General features: G+C 38.0%; 1 protein-coding gene across 4 annotated transcripts in view; it reads right to left on the minus strand.

Moving 5' to 3' along the window:
• The window catches only part of Ptp36E (protein tyrosine phosphatase 36E), a 108334-nt gene extending 87620 nt beyond the window's left edge, over nucleotides 1-20714 (minus strand). The window contains exons 1-2 of one of the 4 annotated variants that reach the window (XM_033338223.2): nucleotides 20516-20714; nucleotides 19777-20160 (exon numbers count right to left, since the gene is read on the minus strand). The gene's annotated coding sequence lies outside the window, so the exon portion shown is untranslated. Of the gene's footprint in view, nucleotides 1-19776 lie in introns of all 4 variants that reach the window. The other 3 variants (XM_033338220.2, XM_033338218.2, XM_076621274.1) reach the window with 3 other exon arrangements.
• Between the last annotated feature and the right edge of the window lie 2610 nt (nucleotides 20715-23324).

Genomic DNA, 23324 nt, shown 5'->3' on the forward strand with positions numbered 1-23324 from the left:
TACGACCACGAATTTCCTCCCTGGTGTTTGACATTTCCGAAAATTTACGACGCATCGGATAAACGTAGATTTTTATAGAAATCTGCCCCATCGTTTATACTTTACGCTATGAATTTGTATTATTATTAGAAACAACAACCCGGATTTCCTCTTAATTCTTCGTTTGCTTGTCGAATATATTAAACTTTAACGTTTATATTTAATCTCTTGACGTCGTATGTATATAAAATAATTATATAATAATTTCTATTTGAGGATCATGGTCAATGCTATCGGATATACGTACCTGCATATATGTATGTCTTTTGAAAAGATCAATTCGCAAATTTGCTTTAACAGGCAATGCTATATGAAAATCGTGCGTGTAAAATACATAAATTAGGATATACATTTCTTGACTTAAAAGAAACGGAAGAATGCCATTTGATTATTATCATGGTGATTTCACTATTCGAGATATTTTACAGTATATGTTACCAAAATATCCCAATTCTCAGTTTCCCATTTTATGATTTCCAAATGAAAACCACAGCATCTAGTGATTTAACGCTATAGAAGCTTTCAAGCAAAAATTTCTATTGTTAAGAATGACAAAGGATCGTCAACGATCGCGTTCTCGTGTGCAAGCCCAAAGAACACGGTCGCGCGACGCACGCGTGAAAAGCCTGTTCTTTGCCGTATTCCGTTTGCCAATTAGCCGACCCTGTTGTTGTCTCTATTCTCTGCCACTTCGCGCGGTTGTTCAAACGCAGCCTCATAGTCAGTCAGGCACGGTACTCCTCTAGATTTAGATCAGCCAGGCTGCAGTTGGAAATCGACCGCGAAATTTAAGGATCCCGCGTTCAGCGGTGCGCATCAAGCTGAGATCATGGTGTCGGTTGATCGAGGAATACAATAAGACATTCAGACCAAAATACGCTACCAAGACCGAGAACTTTTGAGTGAAGGTTCGTGTACCGGGTGTGCCGATCGATTCGTCGACTTTTTGTACACTACAGGAATCTTTCATTAGGTGTGCGTAACATACACAAGGATGTTTAAAATTCATCATGCTCGGTATTAATTCAAATTAATTTAATCTGTTACATTCGCAGTATATATTTCTGTTGGTTTTTACATTATCTGTAAAAGTTTCTTCGAATGTAAGTGTTTAAAATAGTTGAGTGTATTAGTTTTACGATACGGACGAAAGTGGGCCACGTTGAAGAAGACACGTTATTTTGCTTTGACTGTGATATCAAGGGAATCGAGAAAAATCTAATTTACATTTAATCGCAAAACAATAAAAACTGTATTTTTCCTACGAATCTTCTTTACCGAATAAAATATTTATATTATTTCTCGAGTTTCTTAATTTGGATTTTAAATATGCACAGTGGTTTCCATCGTTGTTCGGACATTCTTTGAAACAGACCAACTTCTTTCAAATTGAATCGAACGACTTGAGATCCTTTGAAAAGAATTTTGAAACAATTACGATTAGTCGGAGTCGCGAAGAAAAGAACGAGGGTCACTTTTCGAAACTTTGTTATCCTTACATTGTTACGTCATGAAAATTTGAGCTTGATTTTGAAGAATAATTAAAGTCTATTTTTTATAAGTTCGTTATATCGATATTCTTCTATTTGGAAATACAGGAAGTATTTTCCTCTCTTTCGTTTCTCGATTTCGGGTCTTGCATCGGGGGTTGAAATCGGAATGTTTGTTTGGAAATATGAATTGCCGTTACTGACACGAATGGAACAATTTTTCGACAGTTGTTCGAAATTTTTTGATTAACACTGAGCTCTGATTGAATGCGAGATTTCTGGTTTATCGATTTTAGTTGTAGGTCAGTGCTGAAATTATTCTTCCATAATACCTTATTCTATATGTTTAGTACTTGATTTTACATTATACGTACAAAATATGTTACATTATACGAACATAATTCGCTTTACTATACTTTAATGCTTGCTACATTCTCTTACGTAAAATATCATAAACCAATAGCCGAAATATCAAACTTCGAAATAACAATAAATAAAGGAACAGTGAGTAATACATAGAATAATAAATGGGACAAAATATAACGCTGGCAAGTTTCATAAAAATTCTTCAACGCCAGCGTGAAAGCGCTTCTTCGCCTTCATTTCGTCGTCCGTAAAATAAATTAATTACCAGCGATCGAACGATAATTACGAGCCAATGTAAAATCGATTCGTACTTGATTTATGAACAATTGGTACGCTACATACGGTTTCGTAATTATAATCCGACGAAAATCGATTCTTCCACCCATTTCTTCTTTTTATCGTCGTACAATATTAACGGAGAATTTTCACGCGTGAAATGAAAGCATTGCCACGAATAACTCGATCGCGTTCCTCTCGCGGCTGTTCGTGTCGTTCGTGCACACTTTTTCAAAATTCAAACGTACCTTTCCTTCAAAGATACATTGTATTGCACGCGATGTAAATTTAGCCCGCTAATACACAGATTTTCCTGTCTTTCCTCGAATTATACCGTACCAAAAATATCCCTGAGATAGTTGCGTAACGCACGATGACTGTACGTGCAAGAATCGCGATAATCTCTTGTTATACAATGACGTTACACCTGGTCTGTATGATTTCGTATTTTAGTATTCGTATCTCTCGACCTTATAATCCTACTGTACCGTATATACTTATGGTCTTGAAATCTCGTAAAAAAATAGTGAGCTTGACAACACGCACGCTTATGACCTTGAATTCTTTTCATACGATAATAAATTAGGAGATATTTAGATCGTGCCATTTAACTGAGCCACCCTGTATACAACAGTTTACAAAAGGGTTCGAAGCTTTTACGAATATATTACACGCGCTATGTAAATTTCTCGTTCTATCCAGTTCAAAAAATCTGAAATATTTCTGGCACTGTGGTAAACTATATCTTTTTCAGATCATAGAAATTCTTTGATGCTCATAATTTACACAGCAGAAGTTTTTATTCCAATACATCCGTCGTTTCTTTAAAAAAAGAACAAAAACACGCTATATAAATTATTTTAGATCTAACCTAGATTAGATTAGATTAGATAGAAATAAGATAGAAATTATTTAGATCAACCTAGATCTTTTGAAGAATTGAACAATTCCAAAATTGTGAAATTTTACTCAAGAGAGAAAACAAAAAGAAAATCCCAATCTTTGAAGAACATTAAAAAGAGATACAAACCATCGATTAACGAATTCTTGAATTTGCAAAAGATAAATAGACAGAAAGAAGCAAAAGAACGCTGTTGATAATCGCTTTTTAACGTAATTCTTAAATTCTTCCACTAAATTGCTCGACATGGAAGAAAAAGCATAAAACGCGATCGCTCGACGTTCTGGCTTCCATTTTTCTACGTTTCACGACTATATTCCATTTCTTTTCCAGTTTGCTACACCAATGGAAATTGGAATATTTTCAGATGGAACGTTATCGCTTATTACGGTGGAACGCTGATTGGATTTAGCGGGACAGACAGATTTTAATTTCTATTTCCCATTTCCTCTTATTTTTTTAAAGGACTACCGTCTGCGTTTCTCCTCTCGCGCTAATCCACTGGAAAGGAAACGAAAGAACTTTTTGACGAAAGGTTTATAATACCTAAGTGACGTGAAAATCCTGTAGACCAGAAGCGTAATAATTTTGCGCTTAATCGTTCGTTTCACTCGTAAAGACTTTATATTTCTCGAATTCTACCTTTCTTGAGCGGAATAAATGGAAGTTTAAAATTATCTCTCGTCCCGTTCATTCTGAATCTACTTTCGGATAATTTATAGCAATTCAAATATATACAATTTTTGCCATTAAGTAATTTGAGGCAAGCTCTTACCGAAAATTCCTATGGAAAACTACAATTCTGTCATTTTTATCTCCTCGTTGTACAGAAAGAATATAAATAATTCGATCGATTAAGCGTTTTTAATATTCCATGATGACGAAGATTCGACATATTCTTGTTATTTTACCAATACTTTCTACAATACTTTGTGTAATTTCTATTAATTTGAAGGAACGATGCGAATAATTTTGTCGATTAAGAACTTGCAAGATTCGACGATAGAAGTTGTAACTGCACCACTTACGTACACAAATCCACCGATCGACGTCAGTGTATCGTACTCGTGATAATAATCGCCCCAAGATCCTCCGAAAGGATCGAAGAGGATCCACTGATTATCAGTGACAGTACCCTGCTAGATAAAGATGCGTACGCGTCGACAACGATAGAAGGAGGTCGATGGGAGCCGGAAGCACGGTGCGTAGCCGGGAAGTCAAAACTGGTTTGATAAGGAAGTCAAACAACCTTTCGTATTGTCATAGGGTCGTAAACCGGTAATAGGATAACCACGTCTGACAAACATCCTGCAGGCCATCGAGACAATAACCAGATAGTGTCCCAGGCCCAGAAGGCGGTAACAGGATAACCACTTCTGACTGGCGTCCGGTGACAAATCTTGGTATTAGATCGTCCGGAAAGTTTCTTTCGTTTTATAAGGAAATAATGATCAAACTAAAGATCACAACGTTCGACAGATTAGGTTTCATATTTGTATAAAGATGCGTCGTTGTAAAACACGTGTCTGTAAAAGAAAGACACTTTCCGGACAACCTAATATACGAAGCCTATTCCCAAAATCAGCGCTCCACATACTCTGTTATAACATTCCGAACCGTTAAGCTAGAAAAGTTTATCAAATGTCCAGCTGGACAAATTATAAAGTACAAATTAAATAATAAAAAAAACTCTGTTGGATTCGTATAACAATAGACTATCATATCTAAAGTTCGAATTTCTCACCTTACGTGCGAAGGTTCAAACTATCGCGGAATAATTCAAAGGACGTGAAGAGACAACTGGAGATTTGTTAATTTTACGATCTCCTGTGTCTTCTACGTGACAGTATCATCGCTGTGTACGCGCCTCAAACCGAGGACTCACGAGAGCAAACTGCGTGCCACTGCGAATGTCCATCGTGTATAGCGTAGTAGTCAAAGTAGGAGTAAACCGAGGAACTGTTTAATATCTAATATAAGATACGATGCGATGTTAGCGAGTATGCTCGTGACCTCTTTGCTTATATAACTTCGACCTGTTAATTCAAAATTCCGTTAGAGGAAAGTTTCGACCGATATTAGAGATGTTCAACTGCACTGCGCCTACTTTTATAATTTTATACAGTTTCGCGAAAGAAGAGAGAAATTTCAATTCGATTAGTATAGAATATATATTACACATATTTTTTTCTACATATGTTCGTCGATTTTTCTCAAACGGCTTGACCATCGGCATGGTTCCTTTTGGATTCTGCACGTTATATTCTCCCGTTAGCCCCGTTACAAAATTTTTTGTATTTGTTTTTTTATATTATTCTTTTTCTTTTAAAAATCCAATTTTTACGTATGTTCGTCGATTACTCTGAAGTGGATTGAGCAATCGGGATGAAACGTTTCTCATCTTGCGTCAGCAAAATTTGTCCAGTTTGTTCGTTGTTAAATATCGTTACTGCAAATTACATATTACATCACATTACGTTATTTTACGTTACGCTATTTCATTGTGTCTGATCGTTTCACCGCAAACTCGTCGCAGGACGCGATGAAATTGGGCAGTTTCTTTAAACCGTGTCCTTTATTACTAACTCCTTGTTTCAAGCATACTTGCGTCATTTCTCTGCACATTGGTCGCAAAAAATACGATTCGTAGCCTTTGCATTTCTGCAAGCGCTCTTTCGTTGTGCGAGATAGTAGCGTTTGGGTCTTACAGAGCGATTCCAACGTTCAAGATTATCGTTCCGTGAGAAAATAATAAAATACAATTTTAAATTACGAAAAAACCGCCAGGCGAACTTTTTAGCCATCGAATGCCGCAAAATTCTTTCCTGCTGCGTCTGTTGCCAGGACGACACCTTCCTTTGTGGGAAAGCCTCGCTGTCGCCAACTGGTGCAAAGCCTCAAAGCCGGTAGCTCACAGCACGCGTTTCGGCGACCATCGAACGACATCGTCACGTAAACTTGAGGTTTGGACGATAAAATAAAATAGCTATTAATTTTGTTTTCATTAAACTTTATTACGAATTCAGCAATCACAATGGAATACGCACTGAATTAACATAAATCACAATTCACTCCAACCACGTTATGTAAAACCTAGTTGCACTGATACGTTAAGTACGCGACTGTTACAAGGATAGAGATCGGTAAAGATACGTTGACTATTCTAAAGATACGGAATAAGTGAAGTTTCACCGACGATACTGTGTCTGAGGAAAGCTAGGGATGAATGTGTCTAAGGACACGGGACTATCGGATTTGTTGATGACAATTTTGGTTAGGGAAGCGAGGGCAGTAAACACCGTCTCCGATTGGATAATAAGACGGTTGATGGACCAGGAAGGGTTTTTGCCTCCTTCGTGAGAAAGTTGCTAACGGAACGTACCAGACGCGAGGACAACTAACTTTCCGTGTTAACCCGTGGTAAACAATAAACGTAAAAGGAAACCTAAGACAAGAGATACTCGCTTGATCCGAAGGACCTCAACTATGAAAATTCCAAGACCCCCGGTGGGTACTTAGGACTATCGAGGGTACGCGCCAAGGATGTGCAAACATCTGGGCGCCATCCTGCCCACAGTGTGTGGCCTGGTCTCTGATGTGAATTGATGTTACACATATACGTTGCAACGTATATAGCGTATCTATATTTCGTACAATTTCGCATCAGCGGCGTGATACCACTGATCGGTCTGCAACTATTTTTATTTGTTTGTGAGACGAATACCGACAGTCGTTCGTTCCATCCTCTGGCCACTTACTGGCGGCTGCGAATAGGCGGTTATCGTCTTGTATTCCGAGTATACGCGTGAAATAAAATCTCACAGAGTCGTTCGGCATCTAAAATCTCTCACGTTATCGTCGGTCGGTCTGCAACGATTTTGTCACGCGTTACGTAAATCGGGCGTTACCGTTCTACGTTCAAAATTTGTCGTTCGATCTTCGAGAAAATGGAACGAGCTCACCGCTTACACCGAAACCGAGCACTGGCCTAATTACCGATACCGGAGCAAATTGCGAGTCCACCGTTCGTGTTGCGAGCTCTCAAGTGTTTCTGTGGACTAAGACGCGTCTCCATCCGAGTGTCTCCTTCGATTTCGACGGGGATACTTGATCGATGCGACGGACGTCGAATGGCAGCATTGTTTGATTTACCAGCGCTATTTCTGGCTCTTGCCAACTACTACAGCAATCGACATAAACGCAGATAAGGAGACGCAGGAATTGTGCTCGATACGGGATCGCACGTAGTTGCAAAATCGCGAATACGATCAGATGCATCGTAAGCATCGTTAGTTTGTTTCGGAGCGTAAAGCGAATCCGGTTTCGAACGTTGTTAATGTCACAGAGGCATAAATCAGCAATAGAAAAACCAGGGGGCCTAAGGAACATCCTGCAGGTCATCGAAACTACGCGTAGACAGTGTCTCAGGGTCAGGAGACAGTAACAGCGTGGTCACCTTTGACCCGAGCCCTGGCGACATCCCCAGCGACACCTCCTCCATAAGAGCCAAGCCCATAGTATATAAACCTTCGCAAAGTCAGCTCTCGACGTTCTTTTCTAGCATTCTTAACCGTCACTCTATTGAAAATATACAAATAAAAGCAAACCCCAGTAAATGCAACCGTATTACATTTACACTAAGAAAACGGAAACCACCAAATGTCCAATTAAATGGCACGCACATAACGCAAACAAGGACTCCGCTAAACACACAACTTACATGGAAACAACATACTAAATCAATTATAGACAAAATGCGGATAAAAAGAAGACAAATGTACTGACTGAACTCAGCGTAGGAAATAAACTAAAAATCTACAAAACGATAATAAAACCAATTTGTACGTACGGAATAGCGCTACGGGGGACAGCAGCAATGAGCCACATAAATAAACTAGAGTCGCTACGATCGAAGATACTGGGAATAATAGTCAACGCCCCATGGTATGTCAGAAACGAGTATATACGCAAAGACTTAAAAATACCAGCGGTTAAAAAAGAAATCGGCAGGTACACAGAAAAATACAAGGAAAGAAGGGCAACACGTCCAAACCAGCGGGCTGCCGAAGCGAGCAAAACTCTGATAGAAAGAAGACTAAAAAGAAAACACCCCTCTGACCTCGCTAAAAAAATAAAATAGTCAAATTCGAAGATGGTATCTCGCCGGGGGTAGCCAACCACGTGTTATTTAGCAATTAAGTTAGAAAAATTTACCAAATGTCCAGCTGGACGAATTGTAAAGTACAAATTAAATAATAAAAAAAGAAAAATTTTAAAAACCTCGATATTAATTATTTATATCAGTGTGAAATCCATTCACTCGTATCTCGTTAGATCGTAACAACGTTTTCTCTAAGATACACGGTGGATAGAGCCGGAAGTCTGGTAACGAAGTTCTTGTCTGCGACGGTTAAGTAGTAACGGACAAGAAGTCGTATATGATCAGACCAAATGGATCTGACACGCGGCATTTATTTCACTTGCAGATAACTCGCGTTACGAGCCTCCATCGAGAGGATGAATCCTCGCTTCTGAATATACTATTTGTCTCTAATGTCTACGTGCGGAAAATTAACTTTGAAATATCACTTCGACATTCCTCTCTTCCGGATCACAGCACCGATTTCATCACCATGTTAATCAGGCAAACTTCGGAAAGTTTGAAATTATATCGAAACAAAGTTTCCTCGAATAGAAATAAATTGACTTCCGCGAGGGAAATTTTAGAATGAAAATTTTAATGGGCTAATCGTTGACTGTGATATATTTATTTATATAGAATGTCTTAAACAATTCTGTATTTAAGAAGATATATTTAGAAATAAGATTACGATCGTATAACTTTAAAAATTTCCAAACGACAAACAAAATCACAAAAGTTCTATATTTCTGATCACAAGTAAATAAGCGAATATAAGCAAAAGATTTGAAATTCTGACACGAAATCACCTTTACAGCACGATTTCTCTATGGCATTTAAAAATTGAGGGACCATCTCCATCCGATGGAAATTTATTTTAAGCGTTTCACGGTGAAATTCCTTTTCACAAACTTACGTTGCTTCTATTATCCCTTATCTCTGTCTTCGTTCGCCGCAATCGATCGGAAGCGCGGTACACGCGGAGCTCGAGTGCTTTCCATCGTAAAAATCGTTCCAATATACTTTGCATAATGTTTCAACGATTCGAGCATCGACTTTAATTCCTATGGTTCTTAATCGTGCATCTCTTAAAGAGTTTCCAGTTACTCCGAAACTGTTGCCTCTCGTTTTCTCTCTGTTGTATCGATTATTTAAAGTAACTCCGTGTACTTTGTTTCACTATTTTAGAATTGTTTTAACCGTATCCATTCAAAGTCAAAGTCAATAAGGAAAACATAAGGAAATTGTTACGATAATATTTTCGGAATTAATCACGGCTCGAAATTCCCAATATTGCGAGGTATTCCGATTCGAATAACAAACTCGACAATTTTTGTTTTTATTTATCATACATATGTTTATATAGAAAATATATATATACAGGGTGGTTGGTAACTGGTGGTACAAGCGGAAAGGGGGTGATTCTACGCGAAAAAAGAAGTCGAAAATATAGAATAAACATTTTTCGTTCGAGGCTTTGTTTCCGAGAAAATCGACTTTGAATTTTCGCTCGGTACGCGTCCACTTTATCGCGTCTCGTTATAACGGATCTCACTGTAGATCGTTGTCTCGGTGGAAAAATTTTTATTCTATATTTTCGACTTCTTTTTTCGCGTAGAATCACCCCCTTTTCCGCTTGTACCACCAGTTACCAATCACCCTGTATATTATTTAATATCAAAATCGCCGCTTGTGAGAGTACTTTTTCGAGAAAATATTCTTCATGGATTACGCGTGGCTGAAATATTTGCCGATAAATGGACTATAAATCCTTTAAATACCACGAAAATCAATATTTAAGATGAATATGTCAAAGTAGAGATATATTTTGAAAGAACAAGTTTATATCTATCACAGCACATAGGGAAAAGTCGATAGCTAGAAAAATGGAAAAATGTCGGACCGCTATAAGGAAGAAAATATCGGAGGCTATCAGCGACTAGAGTTCTAAAAATTTGAAACTCGAGCAAACGATAACTCGAAGAAAAATCGAAGATCGAAAATTCGCTCGCAGAGCAGAATGTTTCTAAATATAAAAATTCTCGAAACGAAATGTCGCAAGAGCGAACAATACGCGTCCATCCGGTCGAAAAACCGACGTTCGAGGCGAGTTAAGGATCTCAAGGTTTCCTGTTCGAGAGCTGCGCGCGCTGTGCGCGCGGGTTATTTTTAAATGTTTTGTAAGTTGCGTTTACAGGCATCGACGCCAACGAAGGTCGGTTATTGACCAGCGTCGACCTCTAAATTCCACTTCGCGCTATCGAAATTCTCTATCGCGATCGACTTCGATCTTTTCTCGCGTATTCTTATCGCGAATCGTGCGAATAAAGCCTCGTTCGGATTAATTACGGTAATTAATTGGTTCGGTTACGTAAAGGCGAACCTCTACGACAAGACGTCCGTCAGCGTCTTGTTTCTCTCGCTTTCTTTTCTTTTTCTTTTTTTTATTTTGCTCGTCCGAGTCGCGAGACTTTGACAGTCTTGTCAACTTTCGCGTGAACAAGAAAGCTGCGAATATATTTGGGTTCCATGCTCGTTGAAGAGACGTTCTTCTCACCTTGATAACGAAATTTCAACGCTGTGCGAGAAAGCGCGGATGTGTGTCTTTTTTAACGCCGTCCAGGGAGAAGATACGAGATAAAATGATCGTGAATGATCGGAAGCTTGTGTACGTTACGTCGGTTCGTGTATATGAAATGCAGTTTCATCCGTCGATTGGAAAAAATTGCGAAAGTAAAGGGTCGTTAACAGAGAAATATTGTTCGAAGGCCGTAAAGGAAAAGTATGATTTTATTCACGAGGCAAGTAATTTGAATATTTGCAATAATTTAAATGCTACGATCGATGAAACTACTCGAGATGTATGCTTAATTATTCTCTTATGTCCAATAAAGATATAGTAAGTGAAATGGCGAAACCACCTCTGTGTAAATGATCCTCATTGCGGCGAATAAACCGTTCGTCTGTACGAAATACGTAGTTCAACGTCATCGGGTTAATAAAATGAATCGTCTCGAGTCACCGCGAAATGCACGTGCCTAGTGGAGAATTTATCGCGGAATAATAACCGCGTAAACGTTTAAGCCGCAGAATTACGGTGCTTTACCGGCGAGCTCGCTCCTTAATGCACATCGTCGTCGAATAAGGAGGATTTACACGAGGACCGTACGACCAACCAACTGCACGAGGATACACGTTCGAGCGGTAGCAGACGGTTAATGATGTCGGCGAGATCGTATCTGCGACCCGCGTTCGATAATTCCACGCTTTTCTTAGAGGTTCTTCTTCTTCGAGGTGGAAAGATGGATAGATGGTGCGGCCGTGGTCAGGCTAAGTCACGCAGTTGCGACAGGTCGCGTTTCTTGCTCGCTAGGGATGGATAGCAGCGAGAAAAAGCGAGCTCGATGGCGCACGAGACTTGAAATATCGTTTCTCGTGTTGAGACGCGGAAGAATCTTTCCTAAAAAGTTTCTAGCGAAACGTGGATTACGAGCGAAGGATGTGGAGAAAGCAAGAAATGTCATAAGGTGGAATTATCGAGAAACTTAATTGGTAAATGGTTGGGTTCACAAATCGGTGAACGAACAAACAAGGCGATGGATTTCAGCTAGTTCGTTATATGCGTGTGAAAATTATATTTGTATTAAATATCAGAAGGAAAAATGAACAAACGGAATAATCGTTTCGTGTCATACTACTTCCTGTAGAATTAAGCGGCGAGTTGGACTCTACGTGATATCGAAATAAAATAAAAACTGTCTACATCTATTATCAGCGAACAGATCGTTCGGTTATTTTATTAGTACAATTGATAAATTGCAGCTTGTAGGCTTCTATCGCACAATAGACACGATCTGAAACAATGAAAGGTCATTGAACAATTTTAAACGATGGAAGATAATTGTGACCATTTCTTTCTTGCTAATATTCAAATTAAAAAAAAAAACAAATTACAAAATATAATAGGGAAGAACAGACAGAACGAGGGAATAACTTCTCCTTCGAGCCTACGCAATTAAAATGAAAGAGAATAAATCCACGGTTACGTCGTAACTAAGCACTGATTAAAATCTTTTTAGCTCGAAAGAAACTACGTACGATCGGGAAACTTAATGGAGTCCTTTAAAACTTTCCATAGAAAGAAACAGAGAGAGAGAGAGAGAAAGAGAGAGAACTTGCGAATCTGGAAAACAGGAAAGAACCGCAGTTCTTATCGAAAATCCAATTCCTATCTCGGCCCTAACATAAATAGGAAGGCAACCTTCGTGAGTAGCAGAAATTTCAACGTCACGACGTCGTTGCGATCTTCCACTGTATCCATTTGGAAAATGTCAATTTACAGTAATACCGTCTACCCTTTTTCATCTCGAAGAATCACACGCATCTCCTCGAATCATGGAGAGTTTCGCAATAATTTTCCACGCTGAGTCTCTCGAATTCCTCGAGACATGCAAATCATCGTTTTTCCACGATTAGAATCCTTTGCTTTTCGTTAAAGCGACGATCGATCGAGAAACTCAATTTATATTTCGTTTGGCAGATTAATTGATTCTCTTCGTAAAAATGTTATATAAACTAAAAAAATAATTAAATGCTATAAGTAGCAACTTTATATGGACGTATGGCGTGCGCTGTAAAAAAGATTTCGAAATTTTGTTAACGCTGCAACGAGTGACGGAGAAAAGGATTTATTCGAGATTTTCCACTTGTTCTTGCGCGTACGATCTGCATATGTCGTCCCTTTCGCAATTCTTGAAATAAAACGTCCTCTCACAACGATACTGAAAGATAGACTCGAATGGAGAATCATTCGAACAAACAGTTCTTGCGAAGAATTTGTAAATAACGATGGATCGGTGATACTTACGTATCATTTACTTTTATTAACGACCCATTTTGTCCACAGCCCTGCGTTACATCGTACGTGTGTGTCATTGTATTAGGTTGGGGTTAGGTTGGGGTTAAGTGGGGACACGGAAAAGTGTCTTTCTTTCGCAAACGTGTCTTTTACAACAGTGCACCTTCGTACAAACGTGAAACCAAGTCTGTGAAATGTCGCGGTGTTTATCTCGACATAACAAAGTGAATCGTACGTAATTCGACAAAATAACATAAAATAAAAAAACGTTGTGCGTCTATTATTTGCTCATAAAACGAAAGAAACTTTTAGGACAACCTAATATCACAAAGGCAAGCCGAAAACGGTCGAAAGAAGGTGACTTAATTATCGAAAATTTGTGAAATATGAGAAAAATGAGGAAAAGCTTGACGAATTTGTTGCATCTTCTCGCCGATGGGACCAAGTAATTACGTTATTTTTTGTAATTACGTGGCACGATCTCTTGGATCCTGTGTCCGTTCAAGGGAATTAATCCGACTGGCAAAAATTAAGAACGCCACGGAACGAATTTATCGTCGGTCGTTGACTCGTATTTACGACCTTCCCGTGAAAATCTCGACGGCACTTTGACATTCTTTCGTTCTGTCCCATTCTCCTTCTTCCCTCTCATCTCTCACCCCATTTTTCTTCTCCCTTTTTTTTTCTTACGCCCGCTTTTACTCCTCCGTCTTCTCGTTTTTGTTTCTTTGGTTTTATGTCTCTTTTTCTTCATTTTTTTTTTTTTTTTTTTTTTTTCATAAATCGAACGATTATCTCGAGCAACGTTCCGCAACGAGCGTTTTGCTTTTACGTTGTTCCGTGCTCGTATTATCTGCGCTGACTGACTTAACGGCCTCCTCGAGAAATAGTGTCAAGGGATCAGTGTCATTGTCGGGTCTTCCACGCGGAGGCTACGCTTTCGCTCCTGGTAACAAGATCTTTCGACGATGATTGCGCACGATGTGCCCGCGAATATTTCTCCTACTTTTACTTGTTTATTTATCTACAACTTGCGAGTTATTTGCGCGAGCCACGCCTTCCCTCGTCCCTCGGTCGTGAAAGACGAGAATCAGCTTTAAAATAGAATTAGTTAATATTCACAAATGTTATTTCGATATTTTGTTCTTTGGAAACAAAAGGACGAATAAAATGGAACATATCTATAATTCAATTATATTTGAAGAAGCGTGGAGAGCTTCGTCTGCAAAATTCCTCGCCGATAGAAAGACGGAATACGTTTCCACTTGTAAGATTCTTCGTTGTATACGCTGTATAAGCGATCAATAAAAATATCGTTTTATTTCATTATCTAATTGATGGAAGAATTTATCGACGATCGTTTTACGTTTCGCGAAATAAAAGTTGTTGAAAATGGAACGGCACGAGCAACACGAGCTGTACACCCCATCTGCGTGCACGTGTTTCCCTCTAATATTTCTATTCGCGTATTCGTCTCGCATCCAGGCTTTGCCAGTTGAATACCGAAGGCAGATACGAGTAAATAAACTGGTAAATTTATGACAGTAAATTTCCGGCCGGTAAACATATCTATAAATTATCAACGACTTCCACCGGGGCGAAACGATAGTTGGGCTGTTCCAAGTACTTTCGAAACAAAATCGATTCGCTCTTATGAAATCCGAAGCCACGTTAAATTACCACTTTTACGTTACTTTCTACCACCAGTGATTTACAAGCGATTTGTAAACGAATCCCACCAATTGGTCGTGGTGTTTCGAGAAATTTCAAAGGCTCTCGCGTTACGAGCACGTGTGTAAGAGGATTTTTAACATTTTCTCTTCTTTTAACTCTCGATCGTTACTGCCAATTTATTAGTTGTAAAATTGTCTAGCCCTTAACGTTCCAGCTGTGTCTCTCAAATACCGCCAAAAGGAAGTAACGCGGTGAAAAAACAAACAGTTTTCTACCGCGAGACCTGTGAACGCAAACCCGGTTTGCATCTCAATGAATGTTTTAAAAAATTCCACACGTTACTCGATTACAATTAATATAAATATTGCGATCAAAGTTATATTACTTCCGAGATGGATGAAGATTGTTCCGAATGAATTTAATATTATTATTTACACGTAATTGTAGCGTTTAAAATCTGACACTTAAAAGCTTGCAGGTCCAAGTATGATGAGAACAAGTTGGAGTTGCCGGTCGATATTCACAATTAAAAATCGGAGCGTTAAGAGCTGGATTAGGCTAGTTGAATCGAGATTCTATCAATGATATATATCGCGTGAAGCATAGAATATGTAAAAATACGAATAACACGAGGCAAAATGAAAATCACAAAGACATTGATCTTTCGTATTGAACTAGATATTGGATTGGCAGCTTAGTTGCCAACCCAATAAATTTTATACCGACCAAATTATTATACAGGGTGGTTGATAACTGGTGGTACAAGAAGAAAGGGGGTAATTCTACGCGAAAAAAGAAGTCGAAAATATAGAATAAAAAATTTTTTTTTTATTTTTCCATCGAGACGATCCGTTATAACGAGACGCGATAAAGTGGACGCGTACCGAGCGAAAATTCAAAGTCGATTTTCTCGAAAACAAAGCCTCGAACGAAAAATTTTTATTGTATATGTTCGACTTCTTTTTTCGCGTAGAATCACCCCCTTTCCGCTTGTACCACCAGTTACCAACCACCCTGTATAAATTATCGAGATATGTATAATTTTGTGCGCTAGACTAGATTAGTCGCGTAGTAGTGACGCACGTATGTGAATATCAGTGTATGGAAGCATGTCTGTGCACAGCACCTCGAGAAACAGACGAATGCAACTGTTCCGTTGTAATATGGAAAGAGAGCGCCGAGACGCGTGCAAATGTATATCGACGAAGATCCTGGAAATCCTTTATTAGATAAATCTAAAACTATTTTAATATGAATTCTAAGGGTAATCTTAGTGTTCCTTTACTTTTATTTCGCCAATTAAGATCCACAATTCTCAAGGTAAATTCATTTTTTGATGTTCTTTCGATACTTTTTAACACCTAAACCACGCAGTTGATAACGAGGCTTCTTCCAACGAATTATAGAGATAGCTTGTTGCAGCAATGTCTTTAAAATGGATATTTTCGCGTGTTAGGTTGAAACTGCCGCTCAGACGCGTATGTTTCGCGACTTAATAGCCATATAGGTTAACCGTGAAACCCACAGGTATAATTGCCAGTAGCGCAAATCGTCCATTATTCGAATTTCGTCGTTTTATTCCTGAGAGATCTTGGCCGGAAGTCACGAATAATGGATATGGGTGAGAATTCGTGAATGAAAGCGCACAGCCAACCGTATGCTCGCGTCAATCTTTCCCTGCTCGTGAAATAATTAACGAAGATCCTCCGACTCGCTCGTTTAAATAGCGATTAAATTATTATTTCGAAGTTGGGATTCTATTCGAAAGAATTGTGTTAGAAAGACGACAGATGTTAAAATAATTGAAAACATTACAATATTTCATTACTATTCCAATATCGAATGATTGTCTATAAATACGCCTGATTTTATACTTGTTTTTAATTAGTTTTATACCATGGACTTGGTTAAAATAATTATTAAAAACTAGAAACTAGATACCAGCAGTAATAATTCATTTCAATAATTCATATTTCAAATTCACATGATTTTCCAATCGTATTGAAACACTTTCTTATGTAATTAGAACATCTGATCTCGTAAAGAGCGCGATAATTGACCTAGATTATCAGAGAAATGATCAAAGTTTAGCGAAATTTCGCGCGGCAGGTATTCTATGTGTAAAACAACGATACAGAATATTTGAAAAAAAATGTGTAGAAAGTAAAACATACAAAAAAAAATAATAAATTTGTTGAAAATGACAACGTGAGCTCGTGCTCGCCATCCATATGCAGATGCGTTAGTTATAAGAAATAGTAACTAAAAGATAATCCTAGTTACAATCGATAGGCTTAAGATCCTTTTCTGTTTTTATCCCTAGTTTTTGCAAACGCGTGCAATAAAGGTTTTTTTGGCTCACAACGGAGTGATAGATTTATCCATTCGATAAAATAATAACTATCGTGATCCTACCTCTGAGTATAGAAATAACAACAAAATTGCCATATGTCGATCCCTACGAGATTCCTGATTTAATCCTCGTGCAGACAATTTGCTTGTATTATCATAATCACAGCTATAAAATTGCAAACTTGAAATTACGAGAATAAAAGTATAATACCACATGTTCGTATTTAAAGAAACGAGAGAGCACAGATAAGTGAGTACTTATATCGACACGTTTGCGTCCTATTTAACGCGAAAGAGCACCAAATGACGATTGAAGCGAGGATTATAGTCGCTTCAGCGTCGAAATTTCTCTAAGAATAATCCGGGACGGAAAATGATGAGGATTGAACGCGAGTAGTCATCGAAGATATACATATGTACAATCGTAATGATGTATTTTTCGCATGAAATGTTACATCACTAATTGGACAGCTGTTTCAATCCTCGGATACAAAATATCGATGTTCCGTAGATGTCTGCGACTATGCGTACAGATGCAACGAGAACGGTAGAAAAGTATCGACAAGGCATATTATTTTCCGTGCCTATATCGTGTACATATATATAAAAGGGACAATACATATATATTAATAATTATTATCGATATATTATGAATATATATGTAAATATATCAATTATAACTTAATAGGGATTTTATATGTTATTCCCTGTGCTAGATCTGATTTCTAACAAAAATGCACTTGTACTACTTCTCCATTGAATAGAAAGCTCGATTAATATAAACTATTTTTCATATTTGAAATCTTTCATTTTCCATATTTATAAAATGAATAATTTATGTCGAAAATCTTGAACGAACTTGAAAAATGTTTAATTCACGTTTCAGGAGACATACTAAAAGAAACGTTTTAAAGATTTGCTGTAACAGTAATCTGACGATATAACCATTAAATTGGACCCTTTTGTAATTTAAAAACGAATAATTTTTGCACCTCTCATTTACATGTCTCTTAAAACTTACGATCTCCTTCACCTTACATAATATCTATATTACATGTTAATTAAATAATATCTATATTAAATATGTAACTAATTTTATAGTATACTTGATTAACGCTATAATTAAAAAGCAGACGGGAAGAATAAATATTTCCACATTGCGATACCTAAATACAAAAGTTACGCAAACTGAATAAGATATAAAAATATCAAGTGGAATATATGGTAATATAAAATAGAAGTTAAAATTATTCATCATTATCGGATTGTTATTAAAAAAAACTCATACCTCGATATTTATTCCCTTCCAGAAGATCACCCGGTATATATGCCCAAGTTTACACAACATCCGCGTCCGCATACATCGACTGGTACTAGTCGTGTGTTTCATGTTATATTCGTATATATCCGGTTTCATAATGGACAATCGAGATCGCAATAAAAGTATTGGCAAATAAGATTGATGCAAAAATAAACGACGTTCAACCGATCACAATGATCAATTTTTATTTTTGAACCCGCCCGCCGCGATCTCTGTGTCGTACTACGTTCGAACACGTTCAGTATCCAAAACGGATAATCTGTACACACTCGTAACTTCACTGGCCATTTTAACCGTATCACCCAAGAATTTACGATCGATTATGTATTTGCGTATCCAAAATCTCGGCCGTGATCGCGTCTTATTTCAATAACGACATAAATCAAAAGTTTCAAACATCTCCGGGCTATTTTCGCGTCAGTGCACGCGCGAATAGTTTACTTTGACAATGTTATACAGCGCTGCTGATAACAGTGATAATAACGATTTATCAAACGGTGGTAATAACGAAGACGAATAAGTAATGATAAAACAGGTTAGGAATCGATGTATATCGAAATATCGATAGTGTTGAAAATTATAGGTTAGTCCATTAATAATCCTAACTCTATTAAGGACCAAGATTAGTTTATCAGATAGCGTTACAAATGCCCTAATTTCTTTACACCGTAAAAACCGTAAAATTGAAAAAATAGCGACAAAAAGGATATTAAACTTTCATAGATACGATATTATAAAAACAGAATTCGTTGGTGTAATTTGATTATGAAAAATTACAAATAAAATACCGCGTTAATGCAACGTTGGCGCTCGATGAGTTAATGGTCACATAAGAAATAAAGTAATCACAGACGAAACCAATTTTGAAAGGAAAATTAATGTAATACACAGTTCGAAACGCTACGCCGATACACGTTAGTTTCAGACTTGTTACTTTCGCGGTGGCGCGCGCAGGGATACTGTCAGAGTATATAGAAATATCGATCGACATATCGAATCAGGTATCGAATAATCGAATCGCACGGACAATAATGAAAACGATAAAACTTGAAGTTCTCAAAGTACAAGGAGCAATTTGTATTCGTTTTTACAGTACGCGAGTATATTGCTCCACGTGTATATAAAGTGTCACATAAATCCGACACTTTCGCGGTAATACATATATATCTACGCGGATCGAAATACCGGTGATCCATGCGCAGCGCCATACTGCTCGCGAACCTTATACACGTACAGACATGTCAAACTTTCCCTCACGATTAAAACGATATAAACGCCCAAACTATTACGACGCAAACATCATGAAACCCTTACACAAAACAGGCTCGCAACAAAATTAGAAATTTCACAGTTACATACCTTAAGAAACAGACTCGCCAATAGAACGAACACTTCGACCGGCAAAAACAGCTTTCCCGCACGTTTCGCCGAAAACTGGACGCGCGCGTTTATAGGCGTGTACACACACGGCAACAATGGACAGTTGACACCTCTCGATATCCTGTGACGGGGAATCGATCGGAATCGAGATAAACAGAGATCTTTGTCGGATAAACGGGCACGATAGCGGACCAGCCACGGGACGGAATAACAAACCGAGTCCACTTTGTGTGTCACCGGTCAGCTTCCGCCAACTTCACGCCTGTGTGCCGGTTTTCTCAGCGATCCATGATAAATCTCGTTCGATTCTTGTTTAATTTCCTTTAACTTGTCTACGCCAATCAGTTGCACATATATGTATATCTATACATATATAAAATATTATTTATAATATTGTAGATAGATAATATATCTATATGTATATATATATATCTCAACTCTGCAAAATTTCTCGACAGTCAAATTAGCTTTCGAATATATATGTACATATATATATGTACATGTATGTGTGTATATATATACTCTTCTATATGTTCAGAATAAATCGAGACAGAGTAAGTGAGGCAATATACGTATACATATATACACAAAGGGTGTGCGTTGACAGCGAGAACGAAAAAAGGCAAACACGATTAGCAAACGATGATCGGCGTGAATGGGAACCACGAGCGAATTGACGGGCACACGTCTAACACCGTAGTAAAGAGCACAACACCACCAGCACGACGACGGCGACGACGACGACGGCGACGGCGAGCGACGACGACGACGACGACGGCGACGGCGGCGGCACGAAGACGACGACGACGACGACGACGTTGACGGGCGCGAGGTCGGTGAGAGACTGGGCGACACGCGACGAGTCACCGTCGGCGATGAGTGGAGTCGCTCTGACGAGGATCCTGGGGCCATCAGGCTGCCCGTGAGGGGGTGGAGGCGCCGGAGCGTTTGGGGTGGGAGGGAAAGCAGAGAGAGAGAGGAATGCCGCTCGGGGGCGAGTACACGCCGCGCCGGGTGCGGGGAGCAAAGCGGCGGTGAGGTGGGGACCACGACGTCGGCGTCGGCGTCGCTTCTTTGCCGAGGGCGTGGTCCTGATCGCGGCTCTTCGCGAGTTCAGAGATACAGACCGGATCCGATACCGGCGCTACTCTCGACGCTGTAAAATTTCTCGACAGTCAGACTAGCTTTCGAAGACGACGATCCATAGTTTCCAGAGTCGGAACGTTTCTTCTACAGGTTTTACGACGTCTTTCCCTTTTTCTTCGTCTTCGAATTGATTCGTGAAATTTGAATAAGGACTGGTGATAACGCAACATTTGTTTTCTCTTTGCTTGGAGATTCTCCGGAGGGGTAGTTTGGAAACTGTGATTATGTAAGATATTAACATAATGTCTTCCTTTCTTTTTCTCGGATTTTTTAATTGATACTATACGGCGTGGACTTTGGAAACAGATGGATGATAATAGAAGATTTGTTTCTTTAACGTTCTATGAAGTTTGCGACGGAGAATTACGTATATGACTTTTGGCTAGCGTCCCTTCTTTGTTTGTCTTCTTTAATTTTAATTAACACGTGTGGAGTTTGAAAAAAGATGGATGATAATGGAGAAGATTTGTCTTCTCTTTGTTGATTTCTGTATAATTTTTTCAAAGACTTAAGGAAACATGTATATTGAATTGCGTGACCATGGTTCTTGCAATATGACGAGTTTCATAGACTGTTATTCAATGCTAGTTTCTTAATATATAATAGTTGGAGTTTGAAACAAATTTGAAGAATCGAAATGTACGTACATTAAAATTATTATCACGATTAATAGGATTAATATTTAGTAAATTTCATTGAAGTTATAATCAACGAAACATTGATATGATAAAGGACATACGTATTTTTATGTAATTGGAAGACTTCTCTTTTGAGGAAACTTAATGTTATAAAACGAAAATTATTAAAACTATTACCATATAAATTGTATTTATTAAACAGACTGGAAACGTAAATTAAACGGATAAATTTCTGACTGAACATGAAATTTTGCGCAATGTTTCATTCAATATTCCTAATAATCTTCCTCGCAGAAGTTTTAATCCCAAAGCTTGCAACGTAGTTTATAGCGAACACTGATGCCAGGGCATTGCGGATAGAAGAAGTTTCTAGATAGATAGGTACAAATTATCCTATAATAATAACGGGAGGGAAATACGATAAGTCACACTTTTTTGTTACAAAATTATTCTATTATTACTATATTATTATAAATTATACGAAATTAAATATTTATTTTCGCCACCCACGTCTGAATTTCTCAAAAATTTAATCGGTATTTTTTAACTAGTATTCTTTTTTTTTTATTTCAACTTTGCACTAAAATACTTCTTTTCAACTTGCCACGGTATCGAAATCACAAAAACGGGCTTATCGTGTGTCATCCATGCGCTTTTCACATGGGATATCTATACGATTTTCTTTTTTCATCTATATCGATCGTTTGATAGAACTTACTCGATTGCTGACTAGAGCTAAAAATAACGATCAAAAGCACGAAATACTTCGAACGACATATTTTAGAACGTCTAAGTGAAAATATATTTTTCCAATGTTTCGATAAGGAACTTCTTTCGCAATGCCTTCGTTGAAAGAGAAACGGTAATCGCGTTGGAGTCAGGTCTCGAGATAAAGAGGTAACGCCGATGATACTTGAAGGTTCTTGTGTATTGGAATTGTTGCCACTTTCTTTCGGAAAATCTCTACTGACAAAGATTGAGCAGTACTACTGAAACGACACTTCCGCTTACAATGCACTTGTGCCAGCGAAAAAATCGCATAAAGACCAAATACAGGTACAAAGTGGTTTCGCCTACTATTTGTAACATTTTCTCGTAAATGGAATAAAAATCCGCCGGTATAAAAGAAACTCGTTTGAAAATATTTTATCGTAATAAATTAGAAGCTACCCCATCCGCTACGTTCATCGAATCTTTTGGCGAAAACATACTACGAGAAAAACAAATGATTCTTATATATGTTTGGGTATATTTAAAGCAAGAAGGTTAAATAAATAATCATAAACTCTGACCGAGTTGAATTTTTCAGAAAATGATATTTGTAATACGTTTTAGCGTATTTCTACTAAACTCAATTTCGTTGCCCCTTTATCTGTCTCACATATATACGTAAAGTTCACATAAATAATTGCAAATCCAAACGCGAGTTCAAAAAATAATATTTACTCAACGAAATGGAGATAGAAATAGAATCTAAACAGAAATTTATCGCACGGTTTCTGGCGACTTTTACATCCGGAAGAATTGAAATACCACAACACGGCGATTTTCTACTTAATTCGATTCACGAATTGACAAACAATCGTGCAGCGTGTAACGTTGCGGTTACTAACCCTCGGATTTCCCAGGCGACTGGAAACAACCTGTGCCAAATACAGTTTAACACTGCCTGCATTTCAATAAGCAACAGCCTCTTGAAATATTCTACATTCTCAAGCGGTGGTGGAGATTTGTATTTTTGCG

The sequence above is a fragment of the Bombus vancouverensis genome, chromosome 9 (assembly GCF_051014615.1).
Source record: "Bombus vancouverensis nearcticus chromosome 9, iyBomVanc1_principal, whole genome shotgun sequence".
NCBI classification, from domain to species: Eukaryota; Metazoa; Arthropoda; class Insecta; order Hymenoptera; family Apidae; genus Bombus; species Bombus vancouverensis.